A 13611-nucleotide genomic window follows, 5' to 3' on the forward strand; every position below is an offset into this window, starting at 1 on the left:
ACTGATAATTGTGTACAAATGTGCATAAAAACTAATAATTGAGTAACACTTGTTTGGTCATTACTTTCGTCGAGAGCTATCGACGTTATAGTCTCGAACATTGATACTAAATGTTCGATGCATTCAATTCTTCTTAACAATAGTTCTCAGAGATTAACTTATATTCTCAAATTTGTGTTCCATATTAGGACATACAACTCCACAAGCCTTAGCGAAGCATTCTTTCATATGATCTTCACAGATAAACTATTTTCTTCCTTTTGCAGCTCATATAAAGCAACAACAAAACTTGATTTTATACAAGCTTCTTGCTTAGTTTGCTGTGTCAGAACTGTTTGCTGTTTAGATAAATATTGCAGCACTTGATTCACCCCCTTTCTCGAGAGTTTGGTGGGAGGGAAAGAGAGACCCTCGGATTCGACTCAACGAGATGCTGTCCTTCAAAATTGGGGCGGAACTCATCAAATCGTACTGTCACCTGTATCTGTGCAAGGCTGTTTCCAGCGACCGGCGCAAACTTGCCTCTTACTACGGCGAATTTCGAGGGCTTTCTCTGATATCACACAACCGAGATTAGTCACAGCAGCCACACAACAACTTGATTTCCCAGCCTTGCTACTAGAATTAAATTAGCAGTATATTCAGAACAATTATATTCATTCGTTATAATACTTAGTAGTTAAAAGTCTAGTCATTTTCTGTTTCGCCGGCGCAAATCTCGCCAAGCAGACTTTATTGGCGACAACATACATAATACACATAAAAAATTTTAACAAATGTTAGCTCTAAGAATTTTTTATTTTGAAGGAATAAACATTTTAATGTCGTTTAAAATTTTCTAAAAAGCCAATAAATAAAGATAATAAATTTGTAAAAAGACATTAATTTAAGAATTTATTATGCTTTCATGGTTCAACAAGCTGATTAGCCGGTTCATATCACGTGACCTCAAGTGATCTCACGTAAACTACGCAACAAAAATCTAATTTTCTCAGTAATTATCTACATTAATTTCAAGTTAAATCTTAATATGGAATACAAGTTTAAATGCAAGAATTATTTCAATTCGTACGAATAGTTTACTCAGAAATTATGTAAAACCGCAGTGCTTTACTTCGCTAGTGTATTCTCATTAGAATTGATGAATTTAACCCTTGACTTTGCCTTTTCTATATTTTCACCTTCGGGTGAGCGATGTGATTGCATTCTAATAGACTAAATTACAGCGAATGGCCTTGGGGCATAAAATTGTACTCTCTGATAAAACTTCTATGTAATTATATGCCAGTGTTGAAAGAACAAATCAATCTGATAAGAAATGGCTGCGACTTGTTTTGAAAATGAGACGTAGAAGGTTACCAGCGAGGATATTCCGTTTGGCATCAGTTGTACCATTATTGGCGACTTTATCGCCTGCGTCGGCAAAACGGAAAAGTGACAAAGTCTATTAATATTGCAATCTTTTTCAATACTGGTATAGTGTCTTGCCAAATCAGACAGATGGTTTTATGACTTACATTAACAAAAACATACACTACTTCAGTCTACGTTGAACACACGATTCTCTGTTCGCTTTTTTTCTTTTGTATAGTATCTTGGCAAATTATACAATCTTATCATTTTGTTGGTAACAAGATACACCGCTCTACGTTCTACGTTGAATACACGATTCTTCTGTTCGCTATTTTTTAATCCATTCTTAAAAAAGAATAAAACAATTATCACTGAAGTCAAGAAACAAACTACTACATGGTTATCAATAACATTAACTTGGTATCAGATCAGTTACCTTCTTTTGTGTTATTGCAATCACCATCACACAGAGGAACAAATCCATACTATCTGTGATGTTTTGTTCTCACTTTAGCTGTCTTCGGTTTGCTTCAGTTCACGAACATTTTCAAAATCTAAGTAATCCTAAATAATGCCATCTTGCAGTGGTAGCAACAAGATATCCTTTTATGGCAAGAACTCGTGTTTTCTCTTCTCAGAAAACAACTGCGTTTTAGCTGAAAGTTTCAACTCTTATTATGCAAAATTTGTATTATTTTATTCATGAATGCTCCAAAAGGCTATCAGTGACTTGCAAGGAAAGGTAACATCGAGGCACAGTTCTTGCTTACGAAAGATGATCTACGATCTTCGAAGTTTTATCTTGACTTAAAAGAGAAACAGAAATTTCAGAAATTGTGCCCAAACTGAAAAATTCAAAATGCATAATAAGTTAAAGTTTACCTGTAGTATTAAAAACCTAAACAGCCTGTATGTGACACCGTTGCCTTCTGGAAAGACGGTGACATCTAGAATCCCAAAATTTTGAACACTCTTTAGTCTTGTAACGAATATGTGCACCTTAGAGCCCGAATTTTGAAATACTATATTTTTAAAAAGTTCACGTTTTGTGAGAGTTTAATGAATTTTTGATTAGCAAACTCAGTGATGTAAAAGCAGTGCGTTGTAAATACCGAAAATGAAACATTTTTATTTTGTACGCGACAATGGGTTGGTATTCGGCAAAATTTTTGTTTTACTTTTCTTTATCTTTCAAATTAGTCTCTTTGTTATTAATTAACAAACTAAGCAACTAAAAACAATAATGTAAGTTTAAAGCGTTTTTTCATAATAGGCTTTTATTCAAAACTCATAAAATAATTAATGAACTAAAAAAATAATTTATCATATTGTTTCGTGAGAAAAAACGATTAAATAATTCTCTTTACAAATTCATTTGTAATTTTTATATCATGAATATTAAAAACGCGGGGCGAGGTTGATAAATTTATAATGATAATGGTTTTTATATTTGTCAGTGCAAGTTCAATTTTATTAACAGATTTTGGTATTTAAACTTCCATGTTTTTATTATTCGGGATTATTCTAGTTGAGTTCTGTAAAGAGAACTATTTTAATCTCTTATTCCTATGAAACTAAATAGTAAATTATTTTTTTTCTTTTAGCCTTTTAATTATTTTTTTAGTTTTAATGAAAACTTACTTTTTATATAAAAAATTTCAACTTTATTTTATTTTCATCTTTTAATTGTCACTAACTTGTTGTCGATTAAATTATTCGGTTAAAAAATCGTTTTTAACAGTCACCCCTTTAATAATTCTGTTGTTTCAAATGGTCGAACGATTTTCGAAAATCCACCAAACATTTGAATCTTTCGCTTTGGAAATATGTTAAGGATTTCATACAAATTTCGTTTAAAAGACTTTTTCTCGTGTGCAGAAAATCGTTTAAACATTCAATTTTTTAAAAATCTAAATCGAAATTTGGAAAAATCAGTGTATCTTATTGTATTGCCATCCACAAGCACTGCGTGAACAAAATTGGAACTTGAGTTTATCAGAATATGGCGTTTTGCCCTTTTTTAAATGCGCAGAAACATAAAAATTACAACAATCTAAGAATTCTGATTCTGTGTAGACTGTCAAGTCACTTACTTTCATGTCTTAGTCTTCAAATGAAAGAAAAACAAACTCAGATGAAGGTTTAGATTAAACTTCTTTAAAATAATTTAACTAATACACAGGTCGTGCACGGCAAAAATCAGACACTTTTGTTCTCTAAGAGCCAGATATAACATAAAATGTTAATGTAAAAATTTAAGTGGGAAACTTACAAAGCAAGTCCTATTATAACCTTTGGCTCAGGCTTTTAAATATGCGAACAAACACGGTAGCAAAACATTAAAATCCCCTGTAGAAAATTCTAATAGTTGGATGAGAAAGAACGTTCAGCGTTTGCTGCCAAAAGTTGGTACATAACTTCTCTGTCCTTATACACACATTAACTCTATTACACTGTACACTGTTCTCTCTCTGAACTATGTTGTTATATACAAGCTGTATTCTAATCTAAGAATTCTGTTCTTATATACACATTGACTAATTTGTGTCTTATTGAGAGCTAATGAAAGTATAAATGACTTTAAAGATATAAATAATGTTACAACTGGTTATATAATGAAGAAAATAAATTTTTCATTATTTATGTTTAGTCCAATTACTCTGTCGCCCAGACGGTATAGTGGTTAAGGGAGCCTATTGCGGCACCGAAGGGTTCGGGTTCGAATTCCGGAGAAACGTGGATGTTTGTAAATGTATAGTGTCCGTGCGGCATTGGGGCACTCTAAATATGCGACGAGCCCAAACTCCTCTCGTGGGGTTTGGTGGAAGGGGAGAGAGGTAAAAGACCCTAGGACCCCACACGGAGGCTGTACCTCACGATTAGGGTGGAAAATAGAAGTCCAACCTCTCTTTGGCCTAGGCTTTGGCAATCATCCTTCCATGCAATATGAACACAACAACGACAGTCCAACTACTCTATCCTGTATCTTGCGGTATTATCGAATTAAGTTTCTTTCTTCAAATTCTTCAATAAAAACAAAAGCAAAGAAAATAGAAAAATCGCCATTTGTGCTAATACCAGTACAGCAAAAATATACTAAAAAGTAGAATAATGTAACAAAGAGAATAAAAATATAGTTGAGAAGATCTGAAGGAAAGACGTAAGTTGATTCGTATTTTATTCTTCGTATTTAATGGTTAAACAAGGCCCCCAGTAGCCAAAGTGTTTAGTAGCCCACCTGCACCAAACCTCTGAACACGGGTATTCGCTCAGGATTCGAGTCCCGGCCAAGGGGCTGGCTGTATGTGCGTTTTCGCAGTTTTCCCCCATGTGTAAAGTGGATTCAAGAAAATTTTCCTTAAAATGTCCTCTACAACACATCCTTCCCTTTCCGTGTAGTACCAAGAGCACGTAATAAATAAATAAACTAAAATGGTTAAGCAATAAGGTGCTTTATTCACAAATTAAAATGCTTTAAAACATTTTTCTTCATTCAGTCCGGTTCTGGACATAATTAAAAATGTTTGCCGTATAATAAACTAATCATACACTAAATCTCTTTGTGTAGCTTCTGTTGCATCTAAAATCTAAAATAGTTTCTAGTGGAACGATTACCTAAATTAGTGTGACCAAAAAAATACTTCATTTGTTATTAAAATCATTAAATATTTTTATGAAATAACACTAATTGTAATCATTTAATTCATTACTTCTATTTTCATCTTTATGATAATTATTTTAAGATGACCTTGCTTTTTACTTAAAGAGAATTTAAAAGAAGAAAAAGTAATATTTATTCTATTTATTCTTGTTTATTCTTAAACTCTTCTAAGAAATATGATTATCGCCTCTGTGATTCGTAAAGATGGACCCGGAAATGCATATGGGTTCAATGGACCGTATTTTGCGTAGTTTGTCAGGCCTCACATTGGTAATAAATTAAATATCTTATATTTTTCGAATTGGCAGCATTTGTCAAGCAGCAGGTATTATAAATATCCTGTTTCTGGCTTTAAATGGTAAGGCAATGTAATACTTCTACAAAAATAGAAAGATTAATCTATGGAAACTTCAATAAATTACTATACTATAGTACTATTTTATAAAGTAAAATAGTGAACATCTACTGAGTACAGAGTTTTCTGTAAAGACGAAGTAATATATTAATTGCTGTCTTTTTTCCATTATAATAAAGCGATAATAATTTGTGAAATAATAAATTAAATTCTTAATTTTCACATGTGATGCAAACGAAGTCTTTTATGCATTTTTTGCATGTTATTTCTTTACACACCTTTGATACAGTAGTTACAGACGAAGAGTCGTATGAGGATTACGCATTTTTAATGTAAGTTTTCTAGTAAAAATAAATTATTATGCGGTTTTGCATCCTTAAGTCATGCCAAAAGCATCTCAGCTGCAAAGCTATGATATTGCATTTAATAAATCATAAGACAGAAGTCGACCAACCGTTTTTGGTTGCGGGTCAAAATCAACCAAAATGTGTATATTAAAAAGACGTTTCGGATTTCATATTAGAGCAGTCTTTCTTAGTGTATAATAAGATAAATTTAATTGAAAACATAATTATAATACGCTTTAAATTGTAATAACAAAAATTATAATTATAATAATTTTAAAAACAAACATAGCTAATTCAACTTTATTCTTCTCTTCGATATCAATGAATTCCCTGATACTGAACTTGTGGCGTCAATTTAGTCAAGTCTGGCTTGCAGTTAGTCGTCTTAACACGAATACAAATATCTGAATTTTCGATAGTTAAGCTGTTCCTGTTTTTACTTAAAATTAATTCCATGTGTGAAAATGTTTGCTCGCATTGTAAATGCCGAGTGAGAACAAAAGTGCAAAGGCAGTTTTGTTTTGAATTACAAATCACGGACCGCCGTTGCCAAATTCCTCCTTGAAATTATGTTGTAATTTTTAAAAAAATGCATGTTCATTTCTGGAAGTTCGTAATCAAACTAAAATGTTATTTTTATTATTTATTTTCGGTTTCTTTTTTAATATATTCTTCAAGTGCTCGTTTTATATTTATGCTTTTTAATTTATTTTTATATATTATACTTTATTTTCAGAACTCAAGTGGGTCACTTGAAATTACAAAATGGGTCACGCGGTTACCTGCAGCTCATAGGTTGCCGAGGCCTGTTATAAAATAGTAATATATTTCTGTTTCTATTTTGACATTTTGCAATCAAAGATTATACGAAAACTGAAATAGCTTTTCCTAAGAGCCAGACATGGCATCCAAAACCAGCAGTCTTATTTATACTCGGCCTTAAATTCATATTATCTTTCTTTTTTATATATTCTTTCCTTTCTTAAATTATTTTAAATAATATGCGAAAATTCGAATAATTCCTTCAAAAGAAGGCTATGCTAAAGCAATTTTAGTCAAACGCTGTAAGCTAACATAAACTACAGAAGCAGCATAACTTTTCATAATTTGTGGGCTTCTTATGTTACCTCGTGCATTTAGTGACTGTGTATAAAAGGAAAGGAATGAAAAAAGTAAAGGGAGAAAAAGAAATATATCGAACCGTTTTTCTTACTTCTTAACGTACTTCCTCTGTGTATCTCTACGTACACACAGCAGAAATTCCTAGGAATTCTGCTTGCATAAATGGCAAATCAGCACTCTGAATCATGTAACGTCAGGCTCGTAAGTGAAATATTATATAGGTTGTGTGAGTTAGAATTATTAATACTATAAGTTCTGAGCTTATGACTAATTACTAAGAACGAAAATTTATTTATTATTAAGGAACTGTGTTTGGGACTTGGTTTTGTAATTTTATGTTTTCGACCAATTTATTTTATAGCACTTTTGCTTTGTCTTTTCTCATTTTTCACAACAAAATGATATTAAATTACTAAGTTGTTTTTTATTCAATCTCCTAGTATGGGATAAAATTTAGTATTTCATTCATAGTTTAGATAAAAATACCCAAAATTCTAAAATTCTAAACATTTTAATCCTAACTTCAAAGCTTTTAAACTTTGTGTAGTTCTAGCAAATGACCTTTGCATTCAAACGTTCCCGGTGGTTTTTCCTTTGCATTCTTTGAACTTTCTTCCTCTGCAACTGAAATGCACTTTTCTGTAACTTTTTTGCATTTTGCATAATGTTTTAGCTCTATGTTTCAGAAAATTCTCTATATCCAAAAATAATAATTTTCCAACATTTTAAAACATAAAACGCAAACTATTAATGAAATCTATACGTGTAGGTGTACATTTAGGATTAGCAAATTGTCTTTGAAATCATTACTTTACCAATCATTTTACAATAAGCGCTTGAGTCTCTGCAGTTTAAGCGCAAATTTTTTGTATCTATCATTTGAATATAGTTTAATTATCTTTACTATAATGCAACTTTGAAACTGATTCAACATTTGTTAACCAGATATATCTTTCCTTTATATTTTTCAATTTTCTTTAACGACGGTTGACAGACTTGAATAAAATTAATCTGATTTCGATCACCTTACCTTTCGAAAGAGTACTAATTCGTACTAATGAAATTTCACTTCATTAGTACGAATGAAGTGAAATTTGTTGGGATTCTTTAATGAGCATGGAAGATTATTGGATTTAATTGGCTCTGGCTATCTCATTTCCATTTATTCACATGTCTTAATTTCTTATTATCTGGCATTGCACCGTTATTCTCCCAAATGGTATCTCTTCTTCAAATCTCGATAAAGGTAAATGTTTTCCTAAAACAAAATCCATTCCTGTTGTGTTTCGCTGAGTTGAATTTTAAGTTGCGTTGAGGGATATCTCAACAGATACGATTTCGATTTGTGTATTTTAATTGCAAAAAAAGTGCACAAGTTTTGATTTTTCAATTGAAAAAATGTAATATATCTATGACTTTTTAAAAATCTGGATTATTATGCGTCCTGAAGTTTTAAATTTCAGCTGTACCTGCGCTTCCTTAATTTTTATTGCTTTTTTATTATACTTCCTACAACGGTAACATATTTATAACGTCTCATTAAGTGTTTAATACTCATACATGTGCAACATGAATATATATGTGTAATACAACTGCTCCATTAGATGTAAAAAACTGCGTTATTATTGAAATAAAACTGCCTTGTTATTGTGATAAGACTGCATTAGTAGATGAAATAAGACTGCGTTACATATTGAAATAAGATGACTTGGTGAGAATAAAGTTGCAACGGATTGGCGTTGGAGAGGACTGAAAATTAATTTGAAGACTTTGCTGCGCAGTTAACAAAGTGACATTTGAAGAACACACATAACGGCAATTCCACACGTCATTTTATTTTTCGATAATGAACATTATCGCTGTGGGTGCACCATGCACCCCACAGTTTTCTTCAACTCACATTTTAAACAATGCCGAAAGGTAAACTTTGAACTTTAAACCGAATTTAGAAAAGTAAACTTTGCTTAACTAGCGGCACAGGATTACAGAATCTTGATACACTATTATCAGAGTGAATGCATTTCAAATATTTAGACTACAGATTCAATCCTGCACATAAACGCAACTGACTGAAACTCAAATTGAAATTAAACTAAACATAATATACAGCATAATAAAAATATCATACTAGGAACTTTCTAGATAAAACTTCGATTTTCAATGAAATCTATTTATGCAGTTATCTAGAAATATTAATCGTAATTTTCTAGCTACTCACAGAAATAGAAAGCTTATTTCCATTAAAGGAATTATAAATTCTTAATTTCCTGTTCCTACAAGAAAAATTTTAACTGAGTTAAAAGAGATTTTACTTGATCTTCAGGAAGCATTTTAAATGGAAACATATTTGCCCTCACCAACAGAAACTTCCTGATAAAGTACTTCGCAATGACAAAATATTCAACATTAATTTAGAGAAATTTCAGCATATCTTCCGATGAAGTTTTAGGATTTTTAAAATCATTGCTATAGAATTTGCACTCTTATTTCATGGTGCTCTTGATAAATGTAACCGAAGAAGACGTTCTTCTCAATTTATCACTCGCTGAACGCCACGGGAAGTAATCAAATAACTTAATTTGGAACTCCCATCTAAAGAAGTTAAAAAAATTCAGAGCAAAAGTCATCTAAAATTGATAGAGTTTTCTTGAAAAGGGAGTGCCCTTCTACATTTGCCACTAACTGAGTACGTTCGCTTCAAAACATTACGTTGTTTCTTAGTTTCTCTAAGACTTTATTGATTTTCGCATTAGAAAAGGAAACGCGCGTTGAATAAAATGAGGAAACGAAGAAAGTATTTTCTTTCGCGTTTCAATTATTTCACATGAATCATAATTTTAAAACTCAAAATAAAATTGAATTACTCATATTTTTATGCAGAGTGTTTCATTGTCACATAAGATTTATATACAATGAAAGAATGTAACGAAGTTTCGGATGCTATCTATAGATACTTAACAACTGAAGTTTGTTATATGTATATATATTAATGATATTTGTGTCTGAAATACTCATTTTATTTGTTTGATTGTGTGTTAATGTAAAACAATCAGATATAATAATAATATGTTTAGATGAAGGATAAATACGCAGTTAAAACTGGTTCAGGTTCTTAAATAACTTCCTTTTCAAAATCTTTAAATTAATGAAGAATATTAGAAGTTACAGGCGTGATTTCAGATATGATTTACCATAGGTTATGAATTCAGATGCGATTCGCTATTGGTTATAGTTTTTGTTTCTTTATTACTGTTTTCAGCAGAGATGAAACATTTGTATAACGTAAAGACATGGATCTTAAAAAATTCGAAATTCAAACTCTCGAAACTTTTGTTCATTGGAATTTTTCGATTTTTCGATTTCCAGGGAGTTGAACTATTATGTTATGTTTCGGTATTCGTATCGCCCGACTTAGTTCTTTTTTGCTCCATTTGAAGTGCTTTTTTTCCATAAAAATTATCATTTTGTTAACAGTCATTAGAAAAATTATGATATTCATCTGCAGAAATTTTTGCTTTGGCTGTGAATACTACACGATTCTTCATAATCAGAGTATTCTACATCAAAAATATTGGCAAGATATCCAATTTCTTTTTGTGTGAGATATACGGGACGTTTTCTTGTTAAAGTTTGAAGCCATATTTATCACTTTTATGAAAAACAAGCATCCGATAAATAACGTCTATCGTCACTAAAACTGGTACGCATCTGCTGTGAGCGGTCTCCCAGACACCTTAAAAAGTAAAAAAACGTGATAACTGAAACCATAATAAAGCTAGAAGTGTGAAATTGGATATGTGACCTCGTGGGTTTGGGAAGGTAAAAGAAAGGCCAGGGACCATTCTCCGTTTTTAGAGGTGGAAACGACGATTAGAAAATCCTCAGCGGTCTCTCAGACCGCTCACAGCAGTTAAAGGTTAAGCAGTAGATAATTATTTTAAAAAGAAAATTGTTTATGTTACTGACTCTCCAACTCAAAAGCATGATGGCAGTTTTCCAACCTAATGATGTCGAATTAAAGAGAAGTCAACTTTATGTAAACGAATAGCAATATATAAGCGTAAGAAGAGATTCTCTACAGCAAGCACAAACAACGTGCTCCTGTAGATACAATTATTTACTATCAAAACTGCTTTGCTAAATTAATGTTAATGGCTCCTTACGCGCTTTCTCTGAGTTTTTTCACTTTGCTTTCGCATAGAACTAAATTTTGAATCTCCGAATTCCCATTGGAGTATCAACTATCATATGCATTACGAAAGCAAAATAAAATCAGATCTTAATACCTTTTTTGTATGCTTTCTTAAATTAATTCAAAACATTTATTCATTATTTAACACATGATAGAGTTAAATTCAAAACATTTAAGTAATCATGGGAATTTCAATTTGTCATTAAAACTAACATGATGAAATCTTTCTGCGACTTGTCTTCTTTGCTCTCTCAAATGTGTAAAATGAAATGTTATATGTTTTATTTACAAAAACAAATAAATAAATAAAATAAGTAAAGAATTCTAGAGTTTAAGTTCTATCGACATTTGAAAAACAAGAAAATCAAAATAAGTAACATATCAGTTGAAATCAAAAATTTCTGAAATTCCCTTTTCTTAGAATACGTAGCAAATTAATTAGTAAAAGCTGAGACGAAAAGGTTTAAAAGATCTAATTAATGATCACTTTGAAGTTACTTTAGTCTTAATTAATTTACTCTTAATTTTATGCTAATTACAAATCACTACTTTAAGCGATTTCAGTTCTTTTTTATTCTAACATAAAATGACTCTAAATTATTTGGAACTGAAGAAAGAAAACAGTATCAAAAATTCGTTGTTGTAATCTCTTAATTTAAGAAAAGTAGTTAAACGTCCTAACTTCATTGCTATCGAAGGAACAGTATATAAAAAAATCATTTGAATTTAGTGCAAATTAATTAATTTAGAAAGTAAACTATTGCATTTTGGATTTTGCTATATTTCGAAATTGCTTTACTTTTGTTAAAGATTGCTGAAAAATAATATATAAGCTATATAACTTAGTGAAAAATTACCACATTCCCTCGTGTGTACTTTCATGGTGTAAGGTTTCATGGTTTGGCATCTAGCTGGCAGTTGGAAGATCCGTACAAATTAATTTAATTTAGAAAGTAGACTATTGCATTTTGGATTTTGCTATATTTTGAAATTTCTTTACTTTTGTTAAAGCCTAAGGTTGCTGAAAAATAATATACTAAAAGCTATATAACTTGGTGAAAAACTACTACATTCCCTCGTGTGTTTTCATGGTGTAAGTTTTCATAGTTTGGCAACCAGCTGGCAGTTGGAAGAGCCGTGGTTCGTATCCCGGTGAGAGCAAAATTGATTTTTCATGCTTCCTAGGCCGAATATCGAATGTTATCTTGATGAAAATATTTGAGATATATATAAGTTGATAAGCTATTTATATCAAATAGTTGATAGACCATCAAATTGTAAATTATATAACATGATCTCCAACCTTCTGAAAATATTTAAGATATTTTACTTTAAATGAATCTTTAACAAATGATTTCTTAAACGTAGTTGCATACTAGCTTGTGAGGTGAAGAAGAATTTAGGAACGAGGAACTCTTGAAAATTTGACTGTGCAAAAATTCAAACTTGAGATCTTTGAATTCCGCATCCGTGAGCTTTTTCTTACGTCACAAGAAGTGCATAGGAGGATTGTTTTAATACCTAACATTCCCCTTACCACCGCTACTATCATTTAAATATAACTGGTAGTAATTCGACCTTCAAGCGAGTAATTCAATTTTGATGGAGAATTATAGTCTAACACAGCGGTCAGCAAGCTTGTAGCCGCGGTGTGCCTAACCAATTTACCAATATGATTCAGGATGCCACACAGTATGAAATATTTGAAACAATTCAATTCTCGCGACAATGCATGCAGAGTTAGGGAATAAAAGTCAATAAAGATTATTTAATAGCAGAAATATAATTTGTGACTTTCAGTTTGATATATGATTCTGAATACTAAACAATTTATTCGTGGACTCATATGAAATAATATTTTTCATACGAGAAAAGTTTTGTTCAGAGATATGTGTAGAACCAAAAACGGAAAGCAGACATCCGGTAATTTAAAATAGCTGTCGATTTATCGTTAGAGTTATCTTCCAGAATTTTTTTTTTTTTTTTTTTTTTTTTTTGTAAATCCGTAAAATTTCTTTTTCATAATTCTGAAGATGTTCGTTCAATAAGTTCCAACTCAAAAGTATAACGTTCATCCACTCAAAAATTGGCTAATCGGATGGAATTTTTAATGAGTCTTTTAAATCTGATTAGAAAGGAAAATATAGGCACAGAAATTTCAAAAGTCTTTGCATCCTTTGAAAAATTTCTCCTTAAGTGCTTTAACGTAAGTTTGGAAGTACATCGTTAGCTATGGTCGATGTATTTTCAAGTGCTTTACTATTTGGGAAGTATTTGTAAGTACTAATATTAATATCAAGGGAAAATATATTTAATTTTGTAGCAAAGCCTTTCCAATATTCAAAACGTTCAAACACTGTTTGTCCCTTTCCTTGCAATTCTTAGTTATATAAGTCAGAAACATCAATTTGAATAACCATTCTTTATCGTTTCATTCGTGTAAATGTTGTTCGTCTCATTAAGAAAACCTTTAATGGTTTCCATACATGACACAAGCTTATTCAACACTTTACCTCGATCAAGCCAACGGACTTAGCTGTATCCACATGGAGATCCACATATTCGTTTTCCATTTCTTCTA

At 31.3% G+C, this 13611-nt stretch overlaps 1 protein-coding gene across 5 annotated transcripts in view; it reads left to right on the forward strand.

Annotated features, from left to right (window-relative positions):
• The window catches only part of LOC118179429 (N-acetylglucosamine transporter UNC93A-like), a 328066-nt gene that overhangs the window by 234611 nt on the left and 79844 nt on the right, over positions 1-13611 (forward strand). Inside the window, exon 4 of one of the 5 annotated variants that reach the window (XM_085819137.1) lies at positions 6453-6535. The exons of the other annotated variants lie outside the window; for them this stretch is intronic. The gene's annotated coding sequence lies outside the window, so the exon portion shown is untranslated. The remainder of the gene's footprint in view (positions 1-6452; positions 6536-13611) is intronic. 5 annotated transcript variants of the gene reach the window in all.

This window comes from Stegodyphus dumicola, chromosome 6 (assembly GCF_044657685.1).
Source record: "Stegodyphus dumicola isolate Sdum_Otavi_A_Nest chromosome 6, ASM4465768v1".
Lineage (NCBI taxonomy): Eukaryota > Metazoa > Arthropoda > Arachnida > Araneae > Eresidae > Stegodyphus > Stegodyphus dumicola.